Raw genomic sequence first — 15,910 nt, forward strand, 5'->3', positions numbered from 1 at the left:
TTTTAAATTCTACCAGATTAAAAGGTGTCTGACAATATCGGGATTCACAATTTAATCCAATTCGACCTGCGTGAAAAAAAAGATATAAAAATGCCATACGGTTGTAAATTAGGCTCATTATTTATAGTTTTATTACGGGATGCCACGCAGCGAAAACGCTTCACGCGGTGAACTCAGTGGTCTTAAATAACAGCTGGCAATGCGAGACTCGTTTTTCATCGAAAAAAAGCGCGATCTCTTCCACTCGACTGGACTCCGGTACGGCTGGCCGCTCGGTCGGTCCTGTAGTCTTCAAGTCCTGGAAGTTGCATTGCAGGGGTGGGACTTCTGCAGTCAGGAGGTGGGCTCGCTAGCAGAAATGCAGTTAGCAGGCTTTGCACACTCAATGTTGAAGCAGCAAACGGCGACTGAGCGCAACTGCTCCGCACGGGGAGCGCAGGAGCCGAAACCGCCAGCCTCCAGCTGCCGCTCGCACGCTGCCTCATCGTGGGATTTATTTGTGTTACATTTCATTCTTTTATTCCCCGTATTATCCCGGGAAGAGTAACCAGACCAGGATTTTATTTCCCCCCGCATTGATCTCCGGCGTTCCCGTCGCTTCATGGAAATACTGGATCAGTAGCCTGACTGAGAAAACTGCGGAGTTTCGCTCGTACTGCACCACAACGAACTCCGGCAAATAAGGTGAGTGCCGCCAAGCCGGGCGAGTGAAGTGCCATCCCACACTGGGATCATGCAGCTTTGTGCCGGAACTTTGCTGATCGTGCAGCAAATGCAAGGGAGAGCAAGTGCTGGAGGATGTGTTGACAGTCGGGTCGGGGTGATCGATTTGTTTGCTTTTGTCAAATGCCTAGGGAATGCGGGCTCATCCTTCGAGCCGGAATCTCGTGCTAGGATGGTAGCGGAGCGTTGCGACCCTGCTCGTCACGGCCAGGCAGGGACCCCGTGTTAAGTTGCCGTGTGTAACCGCATCAGCCGGCTCAGTGGTGCCCCCTGTACTGTGGCGCTTTATTTCAAGAGGATCCTTCGCCGATACACGAGACGCGGAGATTCAGTTCGACTGTACGTTCACTCTTTGTGCGCAAGAAGCTCCCTTTTGGTTGGAGTGTTTGGATTCCAATTCCTATTTCTGCAAGATGCGAAATATTCCCGGTACTGTTAGTACTTTCAAGCAAGTATTAAACTGCATCCGAAGCAATTTAAACGAGTTACTTACTCATTGTTTGATATGACACCTTTCACACAGCAGCAGAATAGAAAATAAGCCAAAACACGATCACACGATATATGAAATGACAAAGCATAAGGGTTTAATCAAAATGAATTGATTGTTGTAAAGAATTTCAGAACAGAACCCCGAAGTTCGTATCAGTACAGTCGGATTAGCTCGAGAATAAAGACCCTGTCTAGAAATCAAACACAGCTGTGGGTATTTTTTTTACAATAGGAGCGGGGCTTGGACCGTTAAAGTCGGGACAATTTGACAGAAGGAGTCGAGAACACCTGGAAACGCAACAAGGCAGAGTGTTATGTATTTTGTTTTTCTAAAATGCACCTTTGAAGTCTACAAGTATCAGAAAGTTCCAAGGGATTTCTTTGTTATTGAGTAATGAAGTGTTCCCAGTGCTGAGACTGAAATAACGTGCCCTTTGAGTCAGTGTGGGTGTACGTATGTCTGTGCTTGCCCTGTGGTTGACTGGCATCTTATTCAAGGTTGGCTTCTACTTGTGCCCAGTGCTGCCTTATGGGCCCCAGATACTAAGTGGGTTTTAAAATACAACAGTATACTGCATATAGTATTTTGTCATGGCAGTTCAATGATCTGATGATGTCCATCTGTTTGCCCATCTCCGTCATTCGCCCTCCTGTGTGTGTGCGCTGGTGGGAGATCAGGCCAATTCGGGAAAGGCAAACCCTGGGGGCACGATGGGCATGGGAATTGCCCCCACCATGTGCAGTGGGTTGATTAGGTACTGCAGTGGACTGACAACCCATCCAGGGCTGCTTCCTACCCTATGCCAGTGCTGCCAGGATTGGGTCCATCTCCACTGTGACACCTAATTTAGAATAAATATGTGGTTTTTTTTTTGTTTTTTTCTGAGATCGTGGTAGTGAGCGCTGATGCCTCACGGATATAGTGGCCAGGGTTCATGTCTGCCACCTGGTACTCAATGTATGAAGGGAATTAGTACAGTGGATCGAGACTGTGACTTTAAAATGAGTTCATCAAGAACACGGGGACACCGTTGGAAAATTGTTAAGGGTAAATTTCACACAAACATTAGGACGTTTTTCTTTACACAAAGAACGATAGAAACTTGGAATAAGCGACCAAATAGTGTGGTAGACAGTAAGACATTAGGGACTTTCAAAACTCGACTTGATGTTCTCTTGGAGGAAATAAGTGGAGAGGACTGGCGAGCTTTGTTGGGCTGAATGGCCTGTTCTCGTCTCGAGTGTTCTGATGTTCTGATGTTCTAGAGTTTGTATGGTTCCCTCCATTTCCCTGTTGGTTTTCCTCTTACAGTACATCCCCAAAAGACAGAGTTTCTCAACCTTTAAGTATTTGCGACCCGAGTTTTCATAACAGTTTTAATCGCGCCCCCCTAACATTTTTTTGAAAGGAGCCCACTAATACCAATTTGTTCTTTTTTAATCAATGATATATCATAGATACATATTTTATTATACCTACTTAACTTTTATCGACATTTATTTTTCTAGTATCAGAATGTAGTTTAATTTAATTTGTTTTGGTTTCAATAGATGTATTTTTCATATTTTTGATTCTTGTTTTCTTTTTTTCACATCTTCGTGCCCCCCTTTTTGTTACTTTGCACCCCCTAAGGGGGCCTGCCCCACAGTTTGAGAACCACTGCCCAAAGAGATGAGAGACAATGAGCCCCGTGTGAATATGCAGGTGAGTGAATGCGGGCTCCTCCAGGGCTGCTTCCTGCTTTGCTCCGCATTCTGCTAGGATAGGCTCTGGCCTCCTGTGACCCTGCACTGAGCTGAGTCAGAAAATGTAATGAACTGGAGTTAGTGAACGGCTGCGTCAGCATGCATCTGGAAACGAGAAAGCAAAAAAATGTAAAGGGGGTCCACGCTGAAAAGAAAAGAAGGTTAAAGACGCAACGTTCCAGCTGTATAAGCATCATCAGTGCCTTCAGAAAGTATTCAGACTCCTTCACTTACTGCATACTTTTTAGTGTTGCAGATTTAATTTTAAAATGGATACACTTGCCATTTCTGACAATTACCCATCCATCCATTATCCAACCTGCTACATCCTAACTACAGGGTTATGGGGGTCTGCTGGAGCCAATCCCAGCCAACACAGGGCGCAAGGCAGGAAACAAACCCCAGGCAGGGTGCCAGCCCACCACAGGGCACACACACACACACACACACCAAGCACACACTAGAGACAATTTAGGACCGCCAATGGACCAAACCTGCATGTCTTTGGACTGTGGGAGGAAACCCACGCAGACACGGGGAGAACATGCAAACTCCACGCAGGGAGGACCCGGGAAGCGAACCCAGGACTCCTAACTGCGAGGTGGCAGCGCTGCCCACTGCACCACTTCAGTAACCTACACTGAATAATCCATAATGACAAAGTGAAAGCATGTTTTCAGAAAGGCTTACATATTTAGTGAAAATCAAAAACTGTAATCTCTCAGGCTCAGTAGTTTGTAGAAGCTGCGTTGGCAGCAATTCCTAAATTGAGTCTGCTTGGGTAAGTCTCCGTAAGCTTTGCACTCCCGGATTTGGTCAGTTTATCCCATTCATCCTAGCAGATCCTCCCCAGCTCCCATAGATTGGCCAAACTGCCATCTTCAGGTCTCACCACAGGTTTTCTATGAGGTTTATGTCCGGGCTTTGACGGAGCCACACAAGGACGGCCCCGAGACTTGTCACAAAGCCACTCCAGTGTTGTCTTGCCTGTATGCTTGGAAGTCATTAATGTGCTGAACGGCGAATTGTCACCTCAGTTTGAGGTCACGTGCACTCTGCAAGGACCGCTCTGTATTTGGCTACATTCATCCTTCCCTCAATCTTGTCCCTGCCACTGAGAAGCACCCCCATAGCCATGAAGCTGCCAACGTATGGATGGCTTTAAGCAGGTGATGAGCAGTGCCAGGTCTTCACTAGACATATTGTTTTTGAGTTTTGCACAAAGAGCTCAATTTCTTGAATCTTTCTCTTTATGCTCTAAGAGTCCTGTAAACTGTCGTATGCCTTTTCCTACAGAGTGGCTCCTGTCCTGCCACTTTACCATTAACACCAGATGGATGGAGTGCTGCTGAGATGGCTGTCCTTCTAATAGGTTCTCCCATCTCAGCAGAGGACTTCTGATGCTCTGTTAGAATGATCACTGGGTTCTTAGTCACCTCTCTAAACAAAGCCATTCCTGCCCGGTGTAGATGCCATATGGGCTGCGTGGGCATCCCGGTCAGAAGAGAGAACGGTTCCTTAATCAGATGGGATGCTCCTAACAGGCAGATAGGCATCCTGGCCGGGATGGAGAAAGGAATCAGATCTGGAAGGAAGGACCAGAATGGATGGACAGACAGCCCACTGGAAAGGGAAGATGTTACTGGGGGCTTTTTACTATCCCACAACGCTAGATGGCAGCAGCCCCGCATATCAGTGCCCAGTGGGAAGCCAGCAGGGCATGCCGGGAGATGTAGTCTGGCAGAGCAGCCCTGATGGGGTTACTGGGTGCCACAAGAGGGTGCTGCAGGGAGACAAACTCCCTGCTGCAATGGACTTTCATATGACCCAGAAGTATTTTCATCGGGTAGTGGCCCTGGCACCGGACGTACTCCCGGGTCCTTAATAATAGGGACCGCACACCCAGGCGAGTCAGAGCTGGGAGGACGTAGGGCAACACTCAACTGGAGGAAGGCAGTGGGGTGGTGAAAGGAACTGTGGAGAAGAAGTGGATTAAGGAGAGAGAAACCTGTGCTTTTGTGTTACTTTGTGGAGGTGTTGTGTATTTTGGTGTAATAAACACACCTTTATTTGAACCCGGGACTCTGTGTGTGTTCGTGCTGGGGGTTTGGGGTTCGCTGACACCCCGGTTTCCTTCATGCCAGTTACTCGGTTTGTGTGAACATCCAACTCTAGTGATTCTAAAACGTCTTGCATTTCACAATTCTTGTGGCCAATGTGCTCCTGAGAACATTCAGAACTCTAGAAATGGCTTGATGCCCCATTTGCCATGATCTGTGCCTCACCACAGTTTGACTGTGGAGAGTTCTTTGGATTTCATAGCTTGGTTTTTGTCCTGACATGGACTGTGAATTGGGGGACCTCCTATACATGAGTGTACATGTGCCTTTCTAAATGACGAACAATCAATTCAGTTTGCCACAGTTGGACTCCGGTCAAGTATGAGACACATCTCAAGAAGAATTAAACCAAATAAGATACAATTTGGTGTGCCACAGCAAAGGGTCACAATACTTCTATGAATGACAGATTTCAGTTTAGAATTTGTAATACATTTCCGACAACACGTTTTCAATTTGCCATTATGGGTCATTGAGTGTACATTGAATGGCGCAAACAAGAAATTTATTCATTTAAAATTAAGTATGCAACACAATAAAGTGTTCAGAAACTCAAGGGGTCCAAATACTGAGTCTGCTCTATAGGTGCACTACAGAAGTTTTTCTTCCATTCCAGAAGCTGGTTGGGTCCACTGCCCTGACCGAAGGCCAATGTGTCCTCTGGAGGTTAGTTGGAGGCCACTTTCTGGACAGGATACAAAGGAACCATTTGGGAATTGGAGATCCTGACCCAGATGGAGTAGAGAAGGCTGCCAAAGGGGGACTAGAGACCACCTCTTAGTCCTTTTGGCTCCAAAGGAGCAGCAGGAAACTAGTCCCAGGATGCAGCCAAATGCAGGTGTGCCCGGCCCTGTAAGTAGACGGCTTATTGAGTGAAGTCAAGAGCGACACTTGAATGGAAATCTCCTTCCTCTTCCTCCAGCCAGGTGAGCCTGGTGTCAGGAGTGAAGTGAAGGTAAGGAGATGGAGGAAGAAAAGAAAGGAATGGTAGGACTATAGGTGGGACAGAAGAGAGAAGAAGAAGAAGAAGAAGAAAATTAGGCAGGTGATGAAGTATTGTGTATTATGGAGTCAGGCCCCCGGTGGGGCTTAGCATTTATTGTTAGGCCCTGTGCTTTCCTGAGACATACTTTGCTGTAATAAATCAGTTGTTTCTGGACATTTGCGTTATCACAAGTTGGACCATTGTGAGTGTAGGGTCTGCTCAAGAGCACCTCCCACTGGCTACAATATATACTGTGTTCATTTATATAGTGTGTGAGTGTGCATATGTGTTTGTAGTAGTAGTAGATAATTTGTTTTTCGAAGGGAATCGATAACACAGTTATATATAAACTAGCCATGTGCACCCAACTACGTTGCACGTGTTAAAGTAGTCTGTGAAGGGCTCCCTGTTTAAATGCGGTTGCCAGTCGTGAACTGGGCCCTTCGTCGCACAATATTATGATTTTTTATAAGGGAAACAAAATTACAAAAGAAAACCCTTGGACATTGATTCGAAAGGAACGGCCTACTCAGAATCACTGTCCGAATCGTAATTATGTGGTGGTGTTAGGAGCATTTCTGCTTCTGTCCGTTCACAGTCCATCTCGTTTTCACGATGCTATCGTTTCCTCTCATGATGTCTTCTCAACTTTTCTCCAATCTCGCAGGTTGCTTTGTGGCAATCCAAAGAGTAAGGCAATATACACGGAGCAATGGTTATAAAAAGGGGACACATAGGTATCCAGGCTCTTTAAAGCATAAATAGGGATCACTTCACTGACATGTGAGCAAACCACGGTACAACTGTGAGACGCGCAGCACTCGCCGGCTACAACGTAACAATAATAATTTCCGGAACGTGCTGTTACGTTGTCAGTCATTCTACCCACTGTCTTTCTTTCATTCATATGTTACGTAGGCACGTACCTTTTATCTTCGGCAATCTCATTCTCTAACCAGGCCTCAGGAGCTAACCAGCGTAACACTGTCCACCACCCCGTCCATCCGTGAGTAACAACAACGTACTAAACTGGAAGGTGGTCTACGCATGCATGGAATTCACGGACAAAGATCAAGATCTAAATGAAGATCTCTTTAGTTAATTTAAAGCACAAGAATCTGTTTAGTTTGAATGTCTGTGTTTTGAGGTGTGACTGGCGTACTACAGTCTTCAGTAGTATAAGCCTGAAGGAGATTCTTAATGCAATGTCTATGTTTTAGCTGTCTCTCTACTGCCATCTAGTGCTTCTTCTTCTAATTCATTCACGGACAAACAAAGATAAAGATCCAAATGAAGATTATATATAGAGATATTGATATACTGTATATAGAATCTGTATGTCAGCAGCCATACCGCCTGCAGCTCAGGAGAGGTCATCCATCTGAAGCTAAGCATATTCGGGTCTGGCCAGTTCTTGGATGGGAGACCATCTAGCAAAAGCTTGGGTTGCTGCTGGAAAGGGTGTTGGTGAAGCCAACAGGGGGAGCTTACCATGTAGTCTAAATGTGAGTCCCAGTACAGGGATGGGGACACTGTGCTGTAAAATATGGCACCGTCCTTCAGATGAGATGTAAAACTGAGGTTCTGACTGGGCATCCTTAAAAAAAAGAAGGGGTTATCCCAACATCCAGGCTAAATTTCCCATTACGCCATTGTCAATTCTGCCTCCCTAATCATCCCCGTCTCTAACTGTCTCTTTCTCTCTTACCCTTTAACCACCTAACACAGCTAAAGCGTAGTTAGCGTAATGGCGTAGTAACAGCTCCCATCACATCACCCAGGTGGTTGCTACACTTTAGTGGTGGGTGAAGTGGCTCCCCACTCTCTATGTAAAGTGCTTTGAGTAATGAGAAAAACACAATGTAAAAGTAATTCATTACTACTAATTAGGAATGTTTATAGAATACTAATGATATACTTAGGAACTGCAGTGAAAGTTTTAAACACCCAGCTACATGATCATGCAGGAGAAACTCAGACACATGAACTCATAAAGAACAAGCAAGGACAGCTGGAAATGGTGGCGGTTCTGATTTCTTAAGGGACATTCATGATACAATCAGTTTAAATTACATTAAATGCTATTCTGCAACTGCCACAGACTGGCACAGTGATTGCCCTTTCTGACCATTAAATGTAAACCTTTATCACAGTTAATGGAGCAGGAGGGTTGAAGTAACCAAATTGTAAAAGTCTGCCCCCCGGTTAGCTGAGTGAGGTTCCCTGGCACAGTTCCATCCCATGTCAAGGACATAAGTGAATGCCACATCCTTCTTTCTGGTTTTGTTCTGTAACTCTCATTTGGAGTTATGTGACTGGAAAAGCTAGATCTTCTTTTTTCTTCAGGGCCTTCTTAGGCAGGCTTGGTACCTTGGAAGTTCTACCAGGATCTTCTATTTATATATATATATAATAATATATATGGTTTCACACAATGAGAGAAACGATGAATGGATTGTCTGAATGGGCAAAGAGATAACCTTGTGTCCAGCTGGTATAAAATAATGGATGGTCCAGTAGAAGCCAGAACTTGGGAGCAGTTCCATTCCCCATACATCAGGTGGGAGAGGTCCTTACATGAGAGCCTAGTTGGGACACCTGCAGGGATGCTTGGGCTATGGAGTCCAGAAGTGCAGCCCTGGTGGTGTCCTCACATTCCAAAAGAAAGTACAGTCGGTGGAGGACCTCCCTACTTTTGTTCTGCCCAGAATATGTGGAATGGCCCTGGAGACATTCCCAGATCTAGCATAAGAAAAGTCACTGCAGCACATGAACGAGTGAGTTGGGAGGCAGCGGGTACCACTGAGAGGAGGGGAGAAGGAGGAAGAATTATTGGTTTGTTGTTAATTTATTGTATAATTGTAGCATATTGCTGAAAAGAGGTCTGTAAAAGGTGTTTGGTGGAATAAATATTCTTTGATTTATTCATATATCGTGGGTTGTGTTACTGAGTTCTGGTGCCCCATATATATATATATATATATATATATATATTGGCAGCATGGTGGGTAGTGCTGCTGCCTCGCTTCTTGGTTCCTCTCTGCCTGGAGTTTGCATGTTCTCCCCGTGTCTGCGTGGGTTTCTTGCGGGTGCTCCGGTTTCCTCTCACAGTCCAAAGACATGCAGGTTAGGTACATTGGCGACCCTAAATTGTCCCTTAGTGTGTGCTTGGTGTGTTGGTGTGCATGGGTGTGTGTGTGTCCTGCAGTGGGCTGGTGCACTACCCAGGGTTTGTTTCCTGCCTTGCCCCCTGTGTTGGCTGGGATTGGCTCCAGCAGATCTCCGTGACCCTGTAGCTAGGATATAGCGGGTTGGATAATGGATGGATGAATATATATATATATATATATATATATATATATATATATATATTTTACTCTCAAATAATGCAAAGAGTACGCGACACGTGTTTCAAAGTACAAATGCTATGAATGTAATTACTCCGATCACCAGGCTGTCAAATAAATGAATCACATAACCGTGGCTCGGTGTAAAGGGACTTCGTCTCTGATGCTGACGTCCAAGGTTTGATCCCCGTGAGGGGATGCAGTAGAGTGTATATGCCTGATGAGCCCAAGTAAGGGCGAAACACGTGTCGTGTACTCTTTGCATTATTTGACAGTAAAACTATATAACATTCTATCTTGCGACTTGCCGACCAACCACATGCATTACCAGGTACCCATACAATCAGACTGTGTTGCAGACTACGGATGCTATGAATATATATATATATATATATATATATATATATATATATATATATATATATATATATATATATATATATATATATATATATATATATATATATATATATATATATATATATACTGTATACTGTATATTGTGGACACTGGAAGGCTAGTTGGGTCTCCTCAAACTCAACACAACAGACTCCAGGCACAAGTTAAAGGCACAAAGGGCTTTTTATTTTTTACAAAACTTCCCCAAAGTGTATTCCACCACTACAACCACAAGTAAACAATACAGCACACACAATTCTTCTTCTTTCTCTGACTTTTCTCCTCCACCCTTCCCACAAGCTTCGTCTGTGTTCCACCCAACTCTGCCTCATCCCTGTGAGGTCGGTCTGGTCCTTTTATATTGTCCAGTCCACGTGATTTGCCAGCACTTCTGGGTCAGGCAAAAACCTTATCTCCCATGATTCTTCTACAGCATCCCCTGGCTGCACCCAACAGGGCCGAGATATAGATTCATGAAGTCCCATGGTGTCCTGTGGGACTCTGGGGCACCACTATAAAAAAGTGGAGCTGCCGTCTAGCGTTTTGGAGGAGGCAATGCCCTACAGCAGCTGCCTTCCTCATCAGGTTTGGCTTATAATATATATATATATATATATATATATATATATATATACTTTATTAATCCCAAGGGAAATTCACATAATCCAGCAGCAGTATACTGATACAAAAAACAATATTAAATTAAATAGTAATAAAAATGCATGTAAAAGCAGACAATAAGTTTGAGTAATGTTAGCATTTACTCCCCTGGGTGGAACTGAAGAGTCGCATAGTGTGGGAGAGGAACGATCTCCTCAGACTGTATATATACATACTGTATATACACACACATAGATAAAAATTCCCAGAATGGGTCAATAGTATGGAGATAAGGTGTAGTTTTTTGCGGTGGTGCTGCTAGGTGTCGTTTGGTGCAGTTTTGTTAAACAGTCCACCAAGTGAAACTGTAATGAATTGATCGAGTGTGTATTTCTGACATTTGTTCTACAATCATGTACGTGACTTCATCAATTTCTTTTTTTCTTCGAGCTGAAAAAAGCATTTCAGGTTGTATCGAACGTCAAAACAATGCTGATTACGGTTCTGCAAATTGCCTGACCTGTTAATAGTTCCCCTTGTACAGCCTGTTAATCAGTAGCATTACACCGAACTGCTGAGGTGTGTCGGCAAGGATCAGGAAAAGAAAAAAGACCGTGCACCTGCACACCCAGGGCCACACCACAACAGTGCAGCTGCTTACACCGTGGTGTCAGTTGAAGAGTGTTTGACCAAATACAATGTTCTTGTTATTTTGCCCCCACCTCCATATTTCCCAGATCTCATTCCCTGTGACTTCTATTTGATCCTGAAATTAAACATGAGACGAAAGGGAAGATGATTTGCTACTGTGGAAGAAATCCAGCAACAAATCGCAGGAGGTTTTAGGCCTGGGAACAAAAGATAAATACAAGAAATGTTAACCACAATGGAAGAAGTGCTGGGACCTTATTTTAAAGGTGACTAAAAATAAAGGATATTAACAATACATATACAGTGTGCTGCTAGAAAACAAAGGACAAAGAAAGAGAAGTTGAGGTACCATAAGAGTACGCCTGATATAATGATGGGAAAAAATAAAAAATTAAACTGCAAATAAAGGCTAGTAGAGGTGGCATGGTGGCACAAAGGTAGTGCTACTGCCACCACACATTAAGAATACCAGGGTTTCCATCCTGGGTCTTCCCTGCGTGGAGTTTGCATGTTCTCCCCATATCCAACCTAACATGCAGGTTAGGTTGGATTGGTGATGCTAAACTTGCCTTAGAGTGTGTGTGAGTGTGTCCTTTTGTCATGGACTGGCACCCGGTTCAGGGGATTGTTTCTGCCATGTGCCATGTGCATGCTAGGTTAGGCTCCAGCCCCTCAGACAACCCTGCTCAGAAGATGATGATGAAGAAGAAGATGATATAGTATTGTAGAACAGTTAGTGACCATATGGGCTCTCGTGGTCACATAGCTGAAGTACACTCTCAGATGTGAGCTCCACAACTGAATGCTGACTGCCAGTTTCACTCCTCTTTATATTCTGTCTGAGGCGGGAAGGTCAGATTCTCTCATTTTTCAGCACTGGGAATTGTATCAGAAGTTCGACAGCCGGTTTGTCGTGGAGGCGGTAGAGGAGACAGAGTTACCAACAGCGCCCAGTCACGCTCGGAGGTGGTATTACTGGCATTGTCTGAGCCTTGTGTTTGCTCCCTACTTGTGCATTTCTAACAAGTCGCAACATAAACCAATAAAGGACAGATAGTGACAAGGAAAAGTAATGAAGGGATGAACAGATTGGTTTGATTTGACAGATAGATAATTCTTTGCATTTACATAGCACTTTTCTCACTTTTTTGCATTTACGAGATTCGAACCAGCAACCTTCCGATTGCCAGTTGAGATCTCTAGCTTCATAGCCACCATTCCACCTAGACAGATAGATAGATAAGGCACTATGTATTAGACAGATAGATAGATAGATAGATAAGGCACTATGTATTAGACAGATAGATAGATAGATAGATAAGGCACTATATGATAGATAGATAGATAAGGCACTATGTATTAGACAGATAGATAGATAAGGCACTATGTATTAGATAGATAGATAGATAAGGCACTATGTATTAGACAGATAGATAGATAAGGCACTATGTATTAGACGCCCAGGAGGACCAGAGGAGGGCTTGTGCCTCCTCCAGACCGTGAGGGGGCGTCCGTCCTGGTTATGTTCGGGGCCTCGGGTGAAGGGCTTGGAAGCCCAGCCCTGTAGGGACCTGTGGCCACCGCCAGGCGGCGCCCCAGTGCCTGAATATCCCGGGAGCCCAGTACTTCCGCCACACCAGGAAGTGCTGGGGGGAAGATGACAGGGGACACCCGGACGGCTTCCGGGTGCGCAGCCGGTACTTCCGCCACACTGGGGCGTGGCTACAGAGGAAAGCCGGGAAGCAGCTGGAGCCCATCCGGGTTCCTATTTAAGGGGCCGCCTCCCTCCAGTCATCGGCAGAAGTCGGGTAGAAGAGGACGGAGCTGGAGGGAGGACTAGAGGCGGCCAGGAGAAAGGCAGTGGAACTGTGTGGCCTGGACATTGGGGGAATCGGTGCAAGAGGCACTGGGGTTTATGGTGCACGTGACTGAACTTTGTAAATATAATTATTAGTGTAAATAAACGTGTGTTGGGTGAAATATGATGTCCGTCTTTGTGTGTCCGGGCCAGCGTCCACAATGATAGATAGATAGATAGATAGATAGATAAGGCACTATATGATAGATAGATAGATAGAGGCACTATATGATAGATAGATAGATAGTTTAAGCCAGAGTGGGAATTTACTTTTGTTGAAGTTTTGAGACTTTTTGTTTGTATTGTCAAACGATACTAAACAGGGTGAACCTGTTGGCGTCTCAAACTTTGATTTGCTGCCCATCCTGCAGTACCGCACCTGGACACATTACATATCTATTTTACGTAGGTCTGTAATAATTTATTTTCTGTAAAATATTCATTATTACTCTTGCTTCATTTTAATTTGTTTTTCTTTTCTTGCATCTATTTCTTTGACATCTTGTAAACCAGTTTAACTTACTATCTGTTATTAAAATGTGCTAAAGAAATAAACTGTGTTTTTGATTGAATAGATAGATAGATAGATAGATAGATAGACAGAACTTTATTTATCCCTTGGGTGAAATGACACTTTTTATTGGCTAACTAAAAAGATTACAATATCCAAGCTTTCGAGGCAACTCAGGCCCCTTCTTCAGGCCAGATGTAATACAGAAACTGGAGTTCCCTGTGTTTTTATACACACTAGGACAAGAAACAACAATGGTAAATCTTTAAATGAAAAATCTTAAATGTAATAAATTGACTCCTTCAGGCTAGGGTTCATTTAACAAGAGAGAAGAACAATGTATGGTCAAGATCTTTGGATAAGATAACTGTCCAACAACGTTCTTTGAAGTTTGTGATGAGTTTTTCAAAACAATGTGGCTTGTAGACAGGCTATGTGTGTCAGTCTGAGAGATGCAAACAGTCCTCATACCTGGCCATAAAACTCTTGTCTCTATTCAAGCCATGCTGTAATGTATTCAATTTTAACATGAGCTTAACTTCCCATTCTTTTCTCTCTTGCTGTGTTTTGAAGTTGCCCCTAAGCACTGTGACTTTAAAGTCCCTCTCAATGTGTCCATGGCTGTTGAAGTGGGCCGCTACAGGAACATCTGTGTTGCCATGTTTAATGTGGAATCTGTGTAAATTCATTCTCTGGCGGAGTGCTTGTCCAGTTTCTCCCACATAGAGTGCAGTGTCAGGACATTTCATGCAGAGAATTAGGTAGACAACATTGGATGATCTGCAGGAGAATGATCCCTTTATGTGATGTTCAAGTCGGCAGTGTGGTATAACTATACGGTCTGTATTGTAGATGTGGGCACACGTTTTACATCTTTTCTGTAGGCAGGGAGATGTGCCATTTGCTGTCAGTTCATTTAGGGAGCTTCGGACAATAAGTTGCTGAAGGTTTGGTGGTTGTCTGTATGCCAGGAGGGGAGGTTCAGGAAATATATTTTTCAGTGTTTAGCATTGGCTGAAGTTCTTTTATAATTTTTCGAAGTATTTCAAGATGTGGGTTGTAGGTGACAACAAGGGGGATGTGGTTCTTGTTGTCTTTGTTTTTATATTCCAGAAGGTGGTCTCTGGGTATGGCAGTAGCTCTTCTTATTTGAGTGTCTGTTGTTTTGGGGGTATAACCTTGTCTGATGAAGTCTTGTCTGAGCTCCTGCAGTTGTTGATTCCAGTCTGTCGGGTCTGAGCAAATACAGTTGTAACGTATTGCTTGGCTGAAAAAATTCCCTGGGAGAAATTTTGGCTTTTTACAGAAGCTCTTTAAATAAATAAATACATACATAAATCTACTCTTAATATATAAAATTCTAAACCTAAAAGTGTAACAATTTTGTGCCACAATTTTATGTCACTTTTTTGTCACGCTTTAAATTGGGCTTATTTTAAAACCTACATATATATGTTAGGTATATTTTCAGAATTTATCGAACTTTAATGTGATGTTAGATTTTCAGATTCTTATTCCATTTTTTAATATAAACTAAAATATCAAGGAAGTTATGGTTTTTGTCATTAGTTTTCCATGCTTTTTCCTGTCATGTTTTTAAAAAAGCTGTTTTATCTATAAGAATGTCAGTTAAAAATGAATGGGTCATTTATTTAGTCTCTTATAAATACTCATTGAGAATAGTGGACCTCAGTTTAACGGGAATACTCCAATTGGTAAGTGAGTAAATATTTTATTCTCATTTCATGATTTTTACTCCCATTAAATAATAATTCATTTTTCTTTTACATATTTATAGAATTTCGTGATTTTGACTCCAATAAATAATAGTTTTTCTTTTGTACATTTACAGATTTTACTAATATATATATATATACAGTATACTGTATATAATATACATGCTAATATATGCCATGATGTCCCTACATTGATGGATTAAAGCCCAGAAGTCCACATGACCGTCACCATCAAGTTCTTCCTTGTGAACCCTGAATACCACGAGGACTGATTGAGGTCATTGATGTTAGGTAGAATGTCTAGTGGGGGCTGGGTGGTCTCGTGGCCATGGGACCCCTGCAGATTTTATTTTGTTCTCCAATCGTCTGGTGTTTTTATTGCTTTTTTCTGTCCTCCCTGGCCATTGGACCTTACTTTATTCTATGTAAATTAGTGTTCCCTAATTCTGTTTTCTTATTTATTTTGTCTTTTTTCTCTTTCTTCATCATGTAAAGCACTTTGAGCTGCATTATTTGTATGAAAATGTGGTATAGAAATAAATATTGTTGTTGTTGTTGTAATATTCTGGCCACAACTGGGGGTTGGGCACTGAAGGCCCCTGGGGGGCTTTCCCCCCTAGTAAATATTTACACATACATGTTGGTCTGAACCCACACCAGACTGAGAATAAAGAAAGAAAACTTCTGCCTTGGCTGTCACACTCACAGTGACGCATTATTCAGGTGTATTGAGTGTCACCAG

General features: G+C 43.3%; 1 protein-coding gene across 1 annotated transcript in view; it reads left to right on the forward strand.

Annotated features, from left to right (window-relative positions):
* The first annotated feature begins 252 nt into the window (after positions 1 to 252).
* The window catches only part of syt12 (synaptotagmin XII), a 392,188-nt gene continuing 376,530 nt past the window's right edge, over positions 253 to 15,910 (forward strand). The window contains exon 1 of the mRNA XM_039744803.1: positions 253 to 684. The gene's annotated coding sequence lies outside the window, so the exon portion shown is untranslated. The remainder of the gene's footprint in view (positions 685 to 15,910) is intronic.

Source organism: Polypterus senegalus, chromosome 1, assembly GCF_016835505.1.
Source record: "Polypterus senegalus isolate Bchr_013 chromosome 1, ASM1683550v1, whole genome shotgun sequence".
NCBI classification, from domain to species: domain Eukaryota; kingdom Metazoa; phylum Chordata; class Cladistia; order Polypteriformes; family Polypteridae; genus Polypterus; species Polypterus senegalus.